We start from the raw sequence: 19228 nt of genomic DNA on the forward strand, positions 1-19228 counted from the left end.
TTAGAATTTTCATTTTTTGACCAAAACGACAGGACCGGAGCTGATAAAAATGTTGATATGGATGTTATTTTTTTTCTAACTGTGATTTCAAAACCATGCACCAGAATTCACTTCTTTCAACTCAGTAATGCATTTTGGATGTGTACCTAGAGTTTAAAGCAGAAAAACAGGAACTTTTAGAATTTTCATTTTTTGACCAAAACGACAGGACCGGAGCTGATTAAAATGTTGATATGATTGTTATTTTTTTTCTGACTGCGATTTCAAAACCATGCACCAGAATTCACTTTTTTCAACTCAGTAATGCATTTTGGATGTGTACCTAGAGTTTAAAGCAGAAAAACAGGAACTTTTAGAATTTTCATTTTTTGACCAAAACGACAGGTCCGGAGCTGATAAAAATGTTGATATTGATGTAATTTTTTTTTCTGACTGCGGTTTCAAAACCATGCACCAGAATCAACTTCTTTCAACTCAGTAATGCATTTTGGATGTGTACCTAGAGTTTAAAGCAGAAAAACAGGAACTATTAGAATTTTCATTTGTTGACCAAAACGACAGGACCAGAGCTGATAAAAATGTTGATATGGATGTTATTTTTTTCTGACTGCGATTTCAAAACCATGCACCAGAATTCACTTCTTTCAACTCAGTAATGCATTTTGGATGTGTACCTAGAGTTTAAAGCAGAAAAACAGGAACTTTTAGAATTTTCATTTTTTGACCAAAACGACAGGACCGGAGCTGATAAAAATGTTGATATGGATGTTATTTTTTTTCTGACTGCGATTTCAAAACCATGCACCAGAATTCACTTCTTTAAACTCAGTAATGCATTTTGGATGTGTACCTAGAGTTTAAAGCAGAAAAACAGGAACTTTTAGAATTTTCATTTTTTGACCAAAACGACAGGACCGGAGCTGATTAAAATGTTGATATGATTGTTATTTTTTTTCTGACTGCGATTTCAAAACCATGCACCAGAATTCACTTCTTTCAACTCAGTAATGCATTTTGGATGTGTACCTAGAGTTTAAAGCAGAAAAACAGGAACTTTTAGAATTGTCATTTTTTGACCAAAACGACAGTTCCGGAGCTGATAAAAATGTTGATATTGATGTAATTTTTTTTCTGACTGCGGTTTCAAAACCATGCACCAGAATCAACTTCTTTCAACTCAGTAATGCATTTTGGATGTGTACCTAGAGTTTAAAGCAGAAAAACAGGAACTATTAGAATTTTCATTTGTTGACCAAAACGACAGGACCAGAGCTGATAAAAATGTTGATACGGATGTTATTTTTTTCTGACTGCGATTTCAAAACCATGCACCAGAATTCACTTCTTTCAACTCAGTAATGCATTTTGGATGTGTACCTAGAGTTTAAAGCAGAAAAACAGGAACTTTTAGAATTTTCATTTTTTGACCAAAACGACAGGACCGGAGCTGATAAAAATGTTGATATGGATGTTATTTTTTTTCTGACTGCGATTTCAAAACCATGCACCAGAATTCACTTCTTTCAACTCAGTAATGCATTTTGGATGTGTACCTAGAGTTTAAAGCAGAAAAACAGGAACTTTTAGAATTTTCATTTTTTGACCAAAACGACAGGACCGGAGCTGATAAAAATGTTGATATGGATGTTATTTTTTTTCTGACTGCGATTTCAAAACCATGCACCAGAATTCACTTCTTTCAACTCAGTAATGCATTTTGGATGTGTACCTAGAGTTTAAATCAGAAAAACAGGAACTTTTAGAATTTTCATTTTTTGACCAAAACGACAGGTCCGGAGCTGATAAAAATGTTGATATTGATGTAATTTTTTTTTCTGACTGCGATTTCAAAACCATGCACCAGAATTCACTTCTTTCAACTCAGTAATGCATTTTGGATGTGTACCTAGAGTTTAAAGCAGAAAAACAGGAACTTTTAGAATTTTCATTTTTTGACCAAAACGACAGGACCGGAGCTGATAAAAATGTTGATATGGATGTTATTTTTTTTCTGACTGCGATTTCAAAACCATGCACCAGAATTCACTACTTTAAACTCAGTAATGCATTTTGGATGTGTACCTAGAGTTTAAAGCAGAAAAACAGGAACTTTTAGTATTTTCATTTTTTGACCAAAACGACAGGACCGGAGCTGATAAAAATGTTGATATGGATGTTATTTTTTTTCTGACTGCGATTTCAAAACCATGCACCAGAATCAACTTCTTTCAACTCAGTAATGCATTTTGGATGTGTACCTAGAGTTTAAAGCTGAAAAACAGGAACTTTTAGAATTTTCATTTTTTGACCAAAACGACAGGACCGGAGCTGATAAAAATGTTGATATGGATGTTATTTTTTTTCTGACTGCGATTTCAAAACCATGCACCAGAATTCACTTTTTTCAACTCAGTAATGCATTTTGGATGTGTACCTAGAGTTTAAAGCAGAAAAACAGGAACTTTTAGAATTTTCATTTTTTGACCAAAACGACAGGTCCGGAGCTGATAAAAATGTTGATATTTATGTAATTTTTTTTCTGACTGCGGTTTCAAAACCATGCACCAGAATCAACTTCTTTCAACTCAGTAATGCATTTTGGATGTGTACCTAAAGTTTAAAGCAGAAAAACAGGAACTTTTAGAATTTTCATTTTTTGACCAAAACGACAGGACCGGAGCTGATAAAAATGTTGATATGGATGTTATTTTTTTTCTAACTGTGATTTCAAAACCATGCACCAGAATTCACTTCTTTCAACTCAGTAATGCATTTTGGATGTGTACCTAGAGTTTAAAGCAGAAAAACAGGAACTTTTAGAATTTTCATTTTTTGACCAAAACGACAGGACCGGAGCTGATTAAAATGTTGATATGATTGTTATTTTTTTTCTGACTGCGATTTCAAAACCATGCACCAGAATTCACTTCTTTCAACTCAGTAATGCATTTTGGATGTGTACCTAGAGTTTAAAGCAGAAAAACAGGAACTTTTAGAATTTTCATTTTTTGACCAAAACGACAGGACCGGAGCTGATAAAAATGTTGATATGGATGTTATTTTTTTTCTGACTGCGATTTCAAAACCATGCACCAGAATTCACTTCTTTCAACTCAGTAATGCATTTTGGATGTGTACCTAGAGTTTAAAGCAGAAAAACAGGAACTTTTAGAATTTTCATTTTTTGACCAAAACGACAGGACCGGAGCTGATAAAAATGTTGATATGGATGTTATTTTTTTTCTGACTGCGATTTCAAAACCATGCACCAGAATTCACTTCTTTCAACTCAGTAATGCATTTTGGATGTGTACCTAGAGTTTAAAGCAGAAAAACAGGAACTTTTAGAATTTTCATTTTTTGACCAAAACGACAGGACCGGAGCTGATAAAAATGTTGATATGGATGTTATTTTTTTTCTGACTGCGATTTCAAAACCATGCACCAGAATTCACTTCTTTAAACTCAGTAATGCATTTTGGATGTGTACCTAGAGTTTAAAGCAGAAAAACAGGAACTTTTAGAATTTTCATTTTTTGACCAAAACGACAGGTCCGGAGCTGATAAAAATGTTGATATTGTTGTAATTTTTTTTCTGACTGCGGTTTCAAAACCATGCACCAGAATCAACTTCTTTCAACTCAGTAATGCATTTTGGATGTGTACCTAGAGTTTAAAGCAGAAAAACAGGAACTTTTAGAATTTTCATTTTTTGACCAAAACGACAGGTCCGGAGCTGATAAAAATGTTGATATTTATGTAATTTTTTTTTCTGACTGCGGTTTCAAAACCATGCACCAGAATCAACTTCTTTCAACTCAGTAATGCATTTTGGATGTGTACCTAAAGTTTAAAGCAGAAAAACAGGAACTTTTAGAATTTTCATTTTTTGACCAAAACGACAGGACCGGAGCTGATAAAAATGTTGATATGGATGTTATTTTTTTTCTAACTGTGATTTCAAAACCATGCACCAGAATTCACTTCTTTCAACTCAGTAATGCATTTTGGATGTGTACCTAGAGTTTAAAGCAGAAAAACAGGAACTTTTAGAATTTTCATTTTTTGACCAAAACGACAGGACCGGAGCTGATTAAAATGTTGATATGATTGTTATTTTTTTTCTGACTGCGATTTCAAAACCATGCACCAGAATTCACTTTTTTCAACTCAGTAATGCATTTTGGATGTGTACCTAGAGTTTAAAGCAGAAAAACAGGAACTTTTAGAATTTTCATTTTTTGACCAAAACGACAGGTCCGGAGCTGATAAAAATGTTGATATTGATGTAATTTTTTTTTCTGACTGCGGTTTCAAAACCATGCACCAGAATCAACTTCTTTCAACTCAGTAATGCATTTTGGATGTGTACCTAGAGTTTAAAGCAGAAAAACAGGAACTATTAGAATTTTCATTTGTTGACCAAAACGACAGGACCAGAGCTGATAAAAATGTTGATATGGATGTTATTTTTTTCTGACTGCGATTTCAAAACCATGCACCAGAATTCACTTCTTTCAACTCAGTAATGCATTTTGGATGTGTACCTAGAGTTTAAAGCAGAAAAACAGGAACTTTTAGAATTTTCATTTTTTGACCAAAACGACAGGACCGGAGCTGATAAAAATGTTGATATGGATGTTATTTTTTTTCTGACTGCGATTTCAAAACCATGCACCAGAATTCACTTCTTTAAACTCAGTAATGCATTTTGGATGTGTACCTAGAGTTTAAAGCAGAAAAACAGGAACTTTTAGAATTTTCATTTTTTGACCAAAACGACAGGACCGGAGCTGATTAAAATGTTGATATGATTGTTATTTTTTTTCTGACTGCGATTTCAAAACCATGCACCAGAATTCACTTCTTTCAACTCAGTAATGCATTTTGGATGTGTACCTAGAGTTTAAAGCAGAAAAACAGGAACTTTTAGAATTGTCATTTTTTGACCAAAACGACAGTTCCGGAGCTGATAAAAATGTTGATATTGATGTAATTTTTTTTCTGACTGCGGTTTCAAAACCATGCACCAGAATCAACTTCTTTCAACTCAGTAATGCATTTTGGATGTGTACCTAGAGTTTAAAGCAGAAAAACAGGAACTATTAGAATTTTCATTTGTTGACCAAAACGACAGGACCAGAGCTGATAAAAATGTTGATACGGATGTTATTTTTTTCTGACTGCGATTTCAAAACCATGCACCAGAATTCACTTCTTTCAACTCAGTAATGCATTTTGGATGTGTACCTAGAGTTTAAAGCAGAAAAACAGGAACTTTTAGAATTTTCATTTTTTGACCAAAACGACAGGACCGGAGCTGATAAAAATGTTGATATGGATGTTATTTTTTTTCTGACTGCGATTTCAAAACCATGCACCAGAATTCACTTCTTTCAACTCAGTAATGCATTTTGGATGTGTACCTAGAGTTTAAAGCAGAAAAACAGGAACTTTTAGAATTTTCATTTTTTGACCAAAACGACAGGACCGGAGCTGATAAAAATGTTGATATGGATGTTATTTTTTTTCTGACTGCGATTTCAAAACCATGCACCAGAATTCACTTCTTTCAACTCAGTAATGCATTTTGGATGTGTACCTAGAGTTTAAATCAGAAAAACAGGAACTTTTAGAATTTTCATTTTTTGACCAAAACGACAGGTCCGGAGCTGATAAAAATGTTGATATTGATGTAATTTTTTTTTCTGACTGCGATTTCAAAACCATGCACCAGAATTCACTTCTTTCAACTCAGTAATGCATTTTGGATGTGTACCTAGAGTTTAAAGCAGAAAAACAGGAACTTTTAGAATTTTCATTTTTTGACCAAAACGACAGGACCGGAGCTGATAAAAATGTTGATATGGATGTTATTTTTTTTCTGACTGCGATTTCAAAACCATGCACCAGAATTCACTACTTTAAACTCAGTAATGCATTTTGGATGTGTACCTAGAGTTTAAAGCAGAAAAACAGGAACTTTTAGTATTTTCATTTTTTGACCAAAACGACAGGACCGGAGCTGATAAAAATGTTGATATGGATGTTATTTTTTTTCTGACTGCGATTTCAAAACCATGCACCAGAATCAACTTCTTTCAACTCAGTAATGCATTTTGGATGTGTACCTAGAGTTTAAAGCAGAAAAACAGGAACTTTTAGAATTTTCATTTTTTGACCAAAACGACAGGACCGGAGCTGATAAAAATGTTGATATGGATGTTATTTTTTTTCTGACTGCGATTTCAAAACCATGCACCAGAATTCACTTCTTTAAACTCAGTAATGCATTTTGGATGTGTACCTAGAGTTTAAAGCAGAAAAACAGGAACTTTTAGAATTTTCATTTTTTTACCAAAACGACAGGACCGGAACTGATTAAAATGTTGATATGATTGTTATTTTTTTTCTGACTGCGATATCAAAACCATGCACCAGAATTCACTTCTTTCAACTCAGTAATGCATTTTGGATGTGTACCTAGAGTTTAAAGCAGAAAAACAGGAACTTTTGGAATTTTCATTTTTTGACCAAAACGACAGGACCGGACCTGATAAAAATGTTGATATGGATGTTATTTTTTTTCTGACTGCGATTTCAAAACCATGCACCAGAATCAACTTCTTTCAACTCAGTAATGCATTTTGGATGTGTACCTAGAGTTTAAAGCAGAAAAACAGGAACTTTTAGAATTTTCATTTTTTGACCAAAACGACAGGACCGGAGCTGATAAAAATGTTGATATGGATGTTATTTTTTTTCTGACTGCGATTTCAAAACCATGCACCAGAATTCACTTCTTTAAACTCAGTAATGCATTTTGGATGTGTACCTAGAGTTTAAAGCAGAAAAACAGGAACTTTTAGAATTTTCATTTTTTGACCAAAACGACAGGACCGGAACTGATTAAAATGTTGATATGATTGTTATTTTTTTTCTGACTGCGATATCAAAACCATGCACCAGAATTCACTTCTTTCAACTCAGTAATGCATTTTGGATGTGTACCTAGAGTTTAAAGCAGAAAAACAGGAACTTTTAGAATTTTCATTTTTTGACCAAAACGACAGGTCCGGAGCTGATAAAAATGTTGATATTGTTGTAATTTTTTTTCTGACTGCGGTTTCAAAACCATGCACCAGAATCAACTTCTTTCATTTCAGTAATGCATTTTGGATGTGTACCTAGAGTTTAAAGCAGAAAAACAGGAACTTTTAGAATTTTCATTTTTTGACCAAAATGACAGGTCCGGAGCTGATAAAAATGTTGATATTTATGTAATTTTTTTTTCTGACTGCGGTTTCAAAACCATGCACCAGAATCAACTTCTTTCAACTCAGTAATGCATTTTGGATGTGTACCTAAAGTTTAAAGCAGAAAAACAGGAACTTTTAGAATTTTCATTTTTTGACCAAAACGACAGGACCGGAGCTGATAAAAATGTTGATATGGATGTTATTTTTTTTCTAACTGTGATTTCAAAACCATGCACCAGAATTCACTTCTTTCAACTCAGTAATGCATTTTGGATGTGTACCTAGAGTTTAAAGCAGAAAAACAGGAACTTTTAGAATTTTCATTTTTTGACCAAAACGACAGGACCGGAGCTGATTAAAATGTTGATATGATTGTTATTTTTTTTCTGACTGCGATTTCAAAACCATGCACCAGAATTCACTTTTTTCAACTCAGTAATGCATTTTGGATGTGTACCTAGAGTTTAAAGCAGAAAAACAGGAACTTTTAGAATTTTCATTTTTTGACCAAAACGACAGGTCCGGAGCTGATAAAAATGTTGATATTGATGTCATTTTTTTTTCTGACTGCGGTTTCAAAACCATGCACCAGAATCAACTTCTTTCAACTCAGTAATGCATTTTGGATGTGTACCTAGAGTTTAAAGCAGAAAAACAGGAACTATTAGAATTTTCATTTGTTGACCAAAACGACAGGACCAGAGCTGATAAAAATGTTGATATGGATGTTATTTTTTTCTGACTGCGATTTCAAAACCATGCACCAGAATTCACTTCTTTCAACTCAGTAATGCATTTTGGATGTGTACCTAGAGTTTAAAGCAGAAAAACAGGAACTTTTAGAATTTTCATTTTTTGACCAAAACGACAGGACCGGAGCTGATAAAAATGTTGATATGGATGTTATTTTTTTTCTGACTGCGATTTCAAAACCATGCACCAGAATTCACTTCTTTAAACTCAGTAATGCATTTTGGATGTGTACCTAGAGTTTAAAGCAGAAAAACAGGAACTTTTAGAATTTTCATTTTTTGACCAAAACGACAGGACCGGAGCTGATTAAAATGTTGATATGATTGTTATTTTTTTTCTGACTGCGATTTCAAAACCATGCACCAGAATCAACTTCTTTCAACTCAGTAATGCATTTTGGATGTGTACCTAGAGTTTAAAGCAGAAAAACAGGAACTTTTAGAATTTTCATTTTTTGACCAAAACGACAGGACCGGAGCTGATAAAAATGTTGATATGGATGTTATTTTTTTTCTGACTGCGATTTCAAAACCATGCACCAGAATTCACTTCTTTCAACTCAGTAATGCATTTTGGATGTGTACCTAAAGTTTAAAGCAGAAAAACAGGAACTTTTAGAATTTTCATTTTTTGACCAAAACGACAGGACCGGAGCTGATAAAAATGTTGATATGGATGTTATTTTTTTTCTGACTGCGATTTCAAAACCATGCACCAGAATTCACTTCTTTAAACTCAGTAATGCATTTTGGATGTGTACCTAGAGTTTAAAGCAGAAAAACAGGAACTTTTAGAATTTTCATTTTTTGACCAAAACGACAGGTCCGGAGCTGATAAAAATGTTGATATTGTTGTAATTTTTTTTCTGACTGCGGTTTCAAAACCATGCACCAGAATCAACTTCTTTCAACTCAGTAATGCATTTTGGATGTGTACCTAGAGTTATAAGCAGAAAAACAGGAACTTTTAGAATTTTCATTTTTTGACCAAAACGACAGGTCCGGAGCTGATAAAAATGTTGATATTTATGTAATTTTTTTTCTGACTGCGGTTTCAAAACCATGCACCAGAATCAACTTCTTTCAACTCAGTAATGCATTTTGGATGTGTACCTAAAGTTTAAAGCAGAAAAACAGGAACTTTTAGAATTTTCATTTTTTGACCAAAACGACAGGACCGGAGCTGATAAAAATGTTGATATGGATGTTATTTTTTTTCTAACTGTGATTTCAAAACCATGCACCAGAATTCACTTCTTTCAACTCAGTAATGCATTTTGGATGTGTACCTAGAGTTTAAAGCAGAAAAACAGGAACTTTTAGAATTTTCATTTTTTGACCAAAACGACAGGACCGGAGCTGATTAAAATGTTGATATGATTGTTATTTTTTTTCTGACTGCGATATCAAAACCATGCACCAGAATTCACTTCTTTCAACTCAGTAATGCATTTTGGATGTGTACCTAGAGTTTAAAGCAGAAAAACAGGAACTTTTGGAATTTTCATTTTTTGACCAAAACGACAGGACCGGAGCTGATAAAAATGTTGATATGGATGTTATTTTTTTTCTGACTGCGATTTCAAAACCATGCACCAGAATTCACTTCTTTAAACTCAGTAATGCATTTTGGATGTGTACCTAGAGTTTAAAGCAGAAAAACAGGAACTTTTAGAATTTTCATTTTTTGACCAAAACGACAGGACCGGAACTGATTAAAATGTTGATATGATTGTTATTTTTTTTCTGACTGCGATATCAAAACCATGCACCAGAATTCACTTCTTTCAACTCAGTAATGCATTTTGGATGTGTACCTAGAGTTTAAAGCAGAAAAACAGGAACTTTTAGAATTTTCATTTTTTGACCAAAACGACAGGTCCGGAGCTGATAAAAATGTTGATATTGTTGTAATTTTTTTTCTGACTGCGGTTTCAAAACCATGCACCAGAATCAACTTCTTTCAACTCAGTAATGCATTTTGGATGTGTACCTAGAGTTTAAAGCAGAAAAACAGGAACTTTTAGAATTTTCATTTTTTGACCAAAACGACAGGTCCGGAGCTGATAAAAATGTTGATATTTATGTAATTTTTTTTTCTGACTGCGGTTTCAAAACCATGCACCAGAATCAACTTCTTTCAACTCAGTAAGGCATTTTGGATGTGTACCTAAAGTTTAAAGCAGAAAAACAGGAACTTTTAGAATTTTCATTTTTTGACCAAAACGACAGGACCGGAGCTGATAAAAATGTTGATATGGATGTTATTTTTTTTCTAACTGTGATTTCAAAACCATGCACCAGAATTCACTTCTTTCAACTCAGTAATGCATTTTGGATGTGTACCTAGAGTTTAAAGCAGAAAAACAGGAACTTTTAGAATTTTCATTTTTTGACCAAAACGACAGGACCGGAGCTGATTAAAATGTTGATATGATTGTTATTTTTTTTCTGACTGCGATTTCAAAACCATGCACCAGAATTCACTTTTTTCAACTCAGTAATGCATTTTGGATGTGTACCTAGAGTTTAAAGCAGAAAAACAGGAACTTTTAGAATTTTCATTTTTTGACCAAAACGACAGGTCCGGAGCTGATAAAAATGTTGATATTGATGTCATTTTTTTTTCTGACTGCGGTTTCAAAACCATGCACCAGAATCAACTTCTTTCAACTCAGTAATGCATTTTGGATGTGTACCTAGAGTTTAAAGCAGAAAAACAGGAACTATTAGAATTTTCATTTGTTGACCAAAACGACAGGACCAGAGCTGATAAAAATGTTGATATGGATGTTATTTTTTTCTGACTGCGATTTCAAAACCATGCACCAGAATTCACTTCTTTCAACTCAGTAATGCATTTTGGATGTGTACCTAGAGTTTAAAGCAGAAAAACAGGAACTTTTAGAATTTTCATTTTTTGACCAAAACGACAGGACCGGAGCTGATAAAAATGTTGATATGGATGTTATTTTTTTCTGACTGCGATTTCAAAACCATGCACCAGAATTCACTTCTTTCAACTCAGTAATGCATTTTGGATGTGTACCTAGAGTTTAAAGCAGAAAAACAGGAACTTTTAGAATTTTCATTTTTTGACCAAAACGACAGGACCGGAGCTGATAAAAATGTTGATATGGATGTTATTTTTTTTCTGACTGCGATTTCAAAACCATGCACCAGAATTCACTTCTTTAAACTCAGTAATGCATTTTGGATGTGTACCTAGAGTTTAAAGCAGAAAAACAGGAACTTTTAGAATTTTCATTTTTTGACCAAAACGACAGGACCGGAGCTGATTAAAATGTTGATATGATTGTTATTTTTTTTCTGACTGCGATTTCAAAACCATGCACCAGAATTCACTTCTTTCAACTCAGTAATGCATTTTGGATGTGTACCTAGAGTTTAAAGCAGAAAAACAGGAACTTTTAGAATTGTCATTTTTTGACCAAAACGACAGTTCCGGAGCTGATAAAAATGTTGATATTGATGTAATTTTTTTTCTGACTGCGGTTTCAAAACCATGCACCAGAATCAACTTCTTTCAACTCAGTAATGCATTTTGGATGTGTACCTAGAGTTTAAAGCAGAAAAACAGGAACTATTAGAATTTTCATTTGTTGACCAAAACGACAGGACCAGAGCTGATAAAAATGTTGATACGGATGTTATTTTTTTCTGACTGCGATTTCAAAACCATGCACCAGAATTCACTTCTTTCAACTCAGTAATGCATTTTGGATGTGTACCTAGAGTTTAAAGCAGAAAAACAGGAACTTTTAGAATTTTCATTTTTTGACCAAAACGACAGGACCGGAGCTGATAAAAATGTTGATATGGATGTTATTTTTTTTCTGACTGCGATTTCAAAACCATGCACCAGAATTCACTTCTTTCAACTCAGTAATGCATTTTGGATGTGTACCTAGAGTTTAAAGCAGAAAAACAGGAACTTTTAGAATTTTCATTTTTTGACCAAAACGACAGGACCGGAGCTGATAAAAATGTTGATATGGATGTTATTTTTTTTCTGACTGCGATTTCAAAACCATGCACCAGAATTCACTTCTTTCAACTCAGTAATGCATTTTGGATGTGTACCTAGAGTTTAAATCAGAAAAACAGGAACTTTTAGAATTTTCATTTTTTGACCAAAACGACAGGTCCGGAGCTGATAAAAATGTTGATATTGATGTAATTTTTTTTTCTGACTGCGATTTCAAAACCATGCACCAGAATTCACTTCTTTCAACTCAGTAATGCATTTTGGATGTGTACCTAGAGTTTAAAGCAGAAAAACAGGAACTTTTAGAATTTTCATTTTTTGACCAAAACGACAGGACCGGAGCTGATAAAAATGTTGATATGGATGTTATTTTTTTTCTGACTGCGATTTCAAAACCATGCACCAGAATTCACTACTTTAAACTCAGTAATGCATTTTGGATGTGTACCTAGAGTTTAAAGCAGAAAAACAGGAACTTTTAGTATTTTCATTTTTTGACCAAAACGACAGGACCGGAGCTGATAAAAATGTTGATATGGATGTTATTTTTTTTCTGACTGCGATTTCAAAACCATGCACCAGAATCAACTTCTTTCAACTCAGTAATGCATTTTGGATGTGTACCTAGAGTTTAAAGCAGAAAAACAGGAACTTTTAGAATTTTCATTTTTTGACCAAAACGACAGGACCGGAGCTGATAAAAATGTTGATATGGATGTTATTTTTTTTCTGACTGCGATTTCAAAACCATGCACCAGAATTCACTTCTTTAAACTCAGTAATGCATTTTGGATGTGTACCTAGAGTTTAAAGCAGAAAAACAGGAACTTTTAGAATTTTCATTTTTTTACCAAAACGACAGGACCGGAACTGATTAAAATGTTGATATGATTGTTATTTTTTTTCTGACTGCGATATCAAAACCATGCACCAGAATTCACTTCTTTCAACTCAGTAATGCATTTTGGATGTGTACCTAGAGTTTAAAGCAGAAAAACAGGAACTTTTGGAATTTTCATTTTTTGACCAAAACGACAGGACCGGACCTGATAAAAATGTTGATATGGATGTTATTTTTTTTCTGACTGCGATTTCAAAACCATGCACCAGAATCAACTTCTTTCAACTCAGTAATGCATTTTGGATGTGTACCTAGAGTTTAAAGCAGAAAAACAGGAACTTTTAGAATTTTCATTTTTTGACCAAAACGACAGGACCGGAGCTGATAAAAATGTTGATATGGATGTTATTTTTTTTCTGACTGCGATTTCAAAACCATGCACCAGAATTCACTTCTTTAAACTCAGTAATGCATTTTGGATGTGTACCTAGAGTTTAAAGCAGAAAAACAGGAACTTTTAGAATTTTCATTTTTTGACCAAAACGACAGGACCGGAACTGATTAAAATGTTGATATGATTGTTATTTTTTTTCTGACTGCGATATCAAAACCATGCACCAGAATTCACTTCTTTCAACTCAGTAATGCATTTTGGATGTGTACCTAGAGTTTAAAGCAGAAAAACAGGAACTTTTAGAATTTTCATTTTTTGACCAAAACGACAGGTCCGGAGCTGATAAAAATGTTGATATTGTTGTAATTTTTTTTCTGACTGCGGTTTCAAAACCATGCACCAGAATCAACTTCTTTCATTTCAGTAATGCATTTTGGATGTGTACCTAGAGTTTAAAGCAGAAAAACAGGAACTTTTAGAATTTTCATTTTTTGACCAAAATGACAGGTCCGGAGCTGATAAAAATGTTGATATTTATGTAATTTTTTTTTCTGACTGCGGTTTCAAAACCATGCACCAGAATCAACTTCTTTCAACTCAGTAATGCATTTTGGATGTGTACCTAAAGTTTAAAGCAGAAAAACAGGAACTTTTAGAATTTTCATTTTTTGACCAAAACGACAGGACCGGAGCTGATAAAAATGTTGATATGGATGTTATTTTTTTTCTAACTGTGATTTCAAAACCATGCACCAGAATTCACTTCTTTCAACTCAGTAATGCATTTTGGATGTGTACCTAGAGTTTAAAGCAGAAAAACAGGAACTTTTAGAATTTTCATTTTTTGACCAAAACGACAGGACCGGAGCTGATTAAAATGTTGATATGATTGTTATTTTTTTTCTGACTGCGATTTCAAAACCATGCACCAGAATTCACTTTTTTCAACTCAGTAATGCATTTTGGATGTGTACCTAGAGTTTAAAGCAGAAAAACAGGAACTTTTAGAATTTTCATTTTTTGACCAAAACGACAGGTCCGGAGCTGATAAAAATGTTGATATTGATGTCATTTTTTTTTCTGACTGCGGTTTCAAAACCATGCACCAGAATCAACTTCTTTCAACTCAGTAATGCATTTTGGATGTGTACCTAGAGTTTAAAGCAGAAAAACAGGAACTATTAGAATTTTCATTTGTTGACCAAAACGACAGGACCAGAGCTGATAAAAATGTTGATATGGATGTTATTTTTTTCTGACTGCGATTTCAAAACCATGCACCAGAATTCACTTCTTTCAACTCAGTAATGCATTTTGGATGTGTACCTAGAGTTTAAAGCAGAAAAACAGGAACTTTTAGAATTTTCATTTTTTGACCAAAACGACAGGACCGGAGCTGATAAAAATGTTGATATGGATGTTATTTTTTTTCTGACTGCGATTTCAAAACCATGCACCAGAATTCACTTCTTTAAACTCAGTAATGCATTTTGGATGTGTACCTAGAGTTTAAAGCAGAAAAACAGGAACTTTTAGAATTTTCATTTTTTGACCAAAACGACAGGACCGGAGCTGATTAAAATGTTGATATGATTGTTATTTTTTTTCTGACTGCGATTTCAAAACCATGCACCAGAATCAACTTCTTTCAACTCAGTAATGCATTTTGGATGTGTACCTAGAGTTTAAAGCAGAAAAACAGGAACTTTTAGAATTTTCATTTTTTGACCAAAACGACAGGACCGGAGCTGATAAAAATGTTGATATGGATGTTATTTTTTTTCTGACTGCGATTTCAAAACCATGCACCAGAATTCACTTCTTTCAACTCAGTAATGCATTTTGGATGTGTACCTAAAGTTTAAAGCAGAAAAACAGGAACTTTTAGAATTTTCATTTTTTGACCAAAACGACAGGACCGGAGCTGATAAAAATGTTGATATGGATGTTATTTTTTTTCTGACTGCGATTTCAAAACCATGCACCAGAATTCACTTCTTTAAACTCAGTAATGCATTTTGGATGTGTACCTAGAGTTTAAAGCAGAAAAACAGGAACTTTTAGAATTTTCATTTTTTGACCAAAACGACAGGTCCGGAGCTGATAAAAATGTTGATATTGTTGTAATTTTTTTTCTGACTGCGGATTCAAAACCATGCACCAGAATCAACTTCTTTCAACTCAGTAATGCATTTTGGATGTGTACCTAGAGTTATAAGCAGAAAAACAGGAACTTTTAGAATTTTCATTTTTTGACCAAAACGACAGGTCCGGAGCTGATAAAAATGTTGATATTTATGTAATTTTTTTTCTGACTGCGGTTTCAAAACCATGCACCAGAATCAACTTCTTTCAACTCAGTAATGCATTTTGGATGTGTACCTAAAGTTTAAAGCAGAAAAACAGGAACTTTTAGAATTTTCATTTTTTGACCAAAACGACAGGACCGGAGCTGATAAAAATGTTGATATGGATGTTATTTTTTTTCTAACTGTGATTTCAAAACCATGCACCAGAATTCACTTCTTTCAACTCAGTAATGCATTTTGGATGTGTACCTAGAGTTTAAAGCAGAAAAACAGGAACTTTTAGAATTTTCATTTTTTGACCAAAACGACAGGACCGGAGCTGATTAAAATGTTGATATGATTGTTATTTTTTTTCTGACTGCGATATCAAAACCATGCACCAGAATTCACTTCTTTCAACTCAGTAATGCATTTTGGATGTGTACCTAGAGTTTAAAGCAGAAAAACAGGAACTTTTGGAATTTTCATTTTTTGACCAAAACGACAGGACCGGAGCTGATAAAAATGTTGATATGGATGTTATTTTTTTTCTGACTGCGATTTCAAAACCATGCACCAGAATTCACTTCTTTAAACTCAGTAATGCATTTTGGATGTGTACCTAGAGTTTAAAGCAGAAAAACAGGAACTTTTAGAATTTTCATTTTTTGACCAAAACGACAGGACCGGAACTGATTAAAATGTTGATATGATTGTTATTTTTTTTCTGACTGCGATATCAAAACCATGCACCAGAATTCACTTCTTTCAACTCAGTAATGCATTTTGGATGTGTACCTAGAGTTTAAAGCAGAAAAACAGGAACTTTTAGAATTTTCATTTTTTGACCAAAACGACAGGTCCGGAGCTGATAAAAATGTTGATATTGTTGTAATTTTTTTTCTGACTGCGGTTTCAAAACCATGCACCAGAATCAACTTCTTTCAACTCAGTAATGCATTTTGGATGTGTACCTAGAGTTTAAAGCAGAAAAACAGGAACTTTTAGAATTTTCATTTTTTGACCAAAACGACAGGTCCGGAGCTGATAAAAATGTTGATATTTATGTAATTTTTTTTTCTGACTGCGGTTTCAAAACCATGCACCAGAATCAACTTCTTTCAACTCAGTAAGGCATTTTGGATGTGTACCTAAAGTTTAAAGCAGAAAAACAGGAACTTTTAGAATTTTCATTTTTTGACCAAAACGACAGGACCGGAGCTGATAAAAATGTTGATATGGATGTTATTTTTTTTCTAACTGTGATTTCAAAACCATGCACCAGAATTCACTTCTTTCAACTCAGTAATGCATTTTGGATGTGTACCTAGAGTTTAAAGCAGAAAAACAGGAACTTTTAGAATTTTCATTTTTTGACCAAAACGACAGGACCGGAGCTGATTAAAATGTTGATATGATTGTTATTTTTTTTCTGACTGCGATTTCAAAACCATGCACCAGAATTCACTTTTTTCAACTCAGTAATGCATTTTGGATGTGTACCTAGAGTTTAAAGCAGAAAAACAGGAACTTTTAGAATTTTCATTTTTTGACCAAAACGACAGGTCCGGAGCTGATAAAAATGTTGATATTGATGTCATTTTTTTTTCTGACTGCGGTTTCAAAACCATGCACCAGAATCAACTTCTTTCAACTCAGTAATGCATTTTGGATGTGTACCTAGAGTTTAAAGCAGAAAAACAGGAACTATTAGAATTTTCATTTGTTGACCAAAACGACAGGACCAGAGCTGATAAAAATGTTGATATGGATGTTATTTTTTTCTGACTGCGATTTCAAAACCATGCACCAGAATTCACTTCTTTCAACTCAGTAATGCATTTTGGATGTGTACCTAGAGTTTAAAGCAGAAAAACAGGAACTTTTAGAATTTTCATTTTTTGACCAAAACGACAGGACCGGAGCTGATAAAAATGTTGATATGGATGTTATTTTTTTTCTGACTGCGATTTCAAAACCATGCACCAGAATTCACTTCTTTAAACTCAGTAATGCATTTTGGATGTGTACCTAGAGTTTAAAGCAGAAAAACAGGAACTTTTAGAATTTTCATTTTTTGACCAAAACGACAGGACCGGAGCTGATTAAAATGTTGATATGATTGTTATTTTTTTTCTGACTGCGATTTCAAAACCATGCACCAGAATCAACTTCTTTCAACTCAGTAATGCATTTTGGATGTGTACCTAGAGTTTAAAGCAGAAAAACAGGAACTTTTAGAATTTTCATTTTTTGACCAAAACGACAGGACCGGAGCTGATAAAAATGTTGATATGGATGTTATTTTTTTCTGACTGCGATTTCAAAACCATGCACCAGAATTCACTTCTTTCAACTCAGTAATGCATTTTGGATGTGTACCTAGAGTTTAAAGCAGAAAAACAGGAACTTTTAGAATTTTAATTTTTTGACCAAAACGACAGGACCGGAGCTGATAAAAATGTTGATATGGATGTTATTTTTTTTCTGACTGCGATTTCAAAACCATGCACCAGAATTCACTTCTTTAAACTCAGTAATGCATTTTGGATGTGTACCTAGAGTTTAAAGCAGAAAAACAGGAACTTTTAGAATTTTCATTTTTTGACCAAAACGACAGGTCCGGAGCTGATAAAAATGTTGATATTGTTGTAATTTTTTTTCTGACTGCGGTTTCAAAACCATGCACCAGAATCAACTTCTTTCAACTCAGTAATGCATTTTGGATGTGTACCTAGAGTTATAAGCAGAAAAACAGGAACTTTTAGAATTTTCATTTTTTGACCAAAACGACAGGTCCGGAGCTGATAAAAATGTTGATATTTATGTAATTTTTTTTCTGACTGCGGTTTCAAAACCATGCACCAGAATCAACTTCTTTCAACTCAGTAATGCATTTTGGATGTGTACCTAAAGTTTAAAGCAGAAAAACAGGAACTTTTAGAATTTTCATTTTTTGACCAAAACGACAGGACCGGAGCTGATAAAAATGTTGATATGGATGTTATTTTTTTTCTAACTGTGATTTCAAAACCATGCACCAGAATTCACTTCTTTCAACTCAGTAATGCATTTTGGATGTGTACCTAGAGTTTAAAGCAGAAAAACAGGAACTTTTAGAATTTTCATTTTTTGACCAAAACGACAGGACCGGAGCTGATTAAAATGTTGATATGATTGTTATTTTTTTTCTGACTGCGATTTCAAAACCATGCACCAGAATTCACTTCTTTAAACTCAGTAATGCATTTTGGATGTGTACCTAGAGTTTAAAGCAGAAAAACAGGAACTTTTAGAATTTTCATTTTTTGACCAAAACGACAGGACCGGAACTGATTAAAATGTTGATATGATTGTTATTTTTTTTCTGACTGCGATATCAAAACCATACACCAGAATTCACTTCTTTCAACTCAGTAATGCATTTTGGATGTGTACCTAGAGTTTAAAGCAGAAAAACAGGAACTTTTGGAATTTTCATTTTTTGACCAAAACGACAGGACCGGAGCTGATAAAAATGTTGATATGGATGTTATTTTTTTTCTGACTGCGATTTCAAAACCATGCACCAGAATTCACTTCTTTAAACTCAGTAATGCATTTTGGATGTGTACCTAGAGTTTAAAGCAGAAAAACAGGAACTTTTAGAATTTTCATTTTTTGACCAAAACGACAGGACCGGAAC

The sequence above is a fragment of the Crinia signifera genome, chromosome 11 (assembly GCF_055691185.1).
Source record: "Crinia signifera chromosome 11, ASM5569118v1, whole genome shotgun sequence".
Taxonomy (NCBI): Eukaryota; Metazoa; Chordata; class Amphibia; order Anura; family Myobatrachidae; genus Crinia; species Crinia signifera.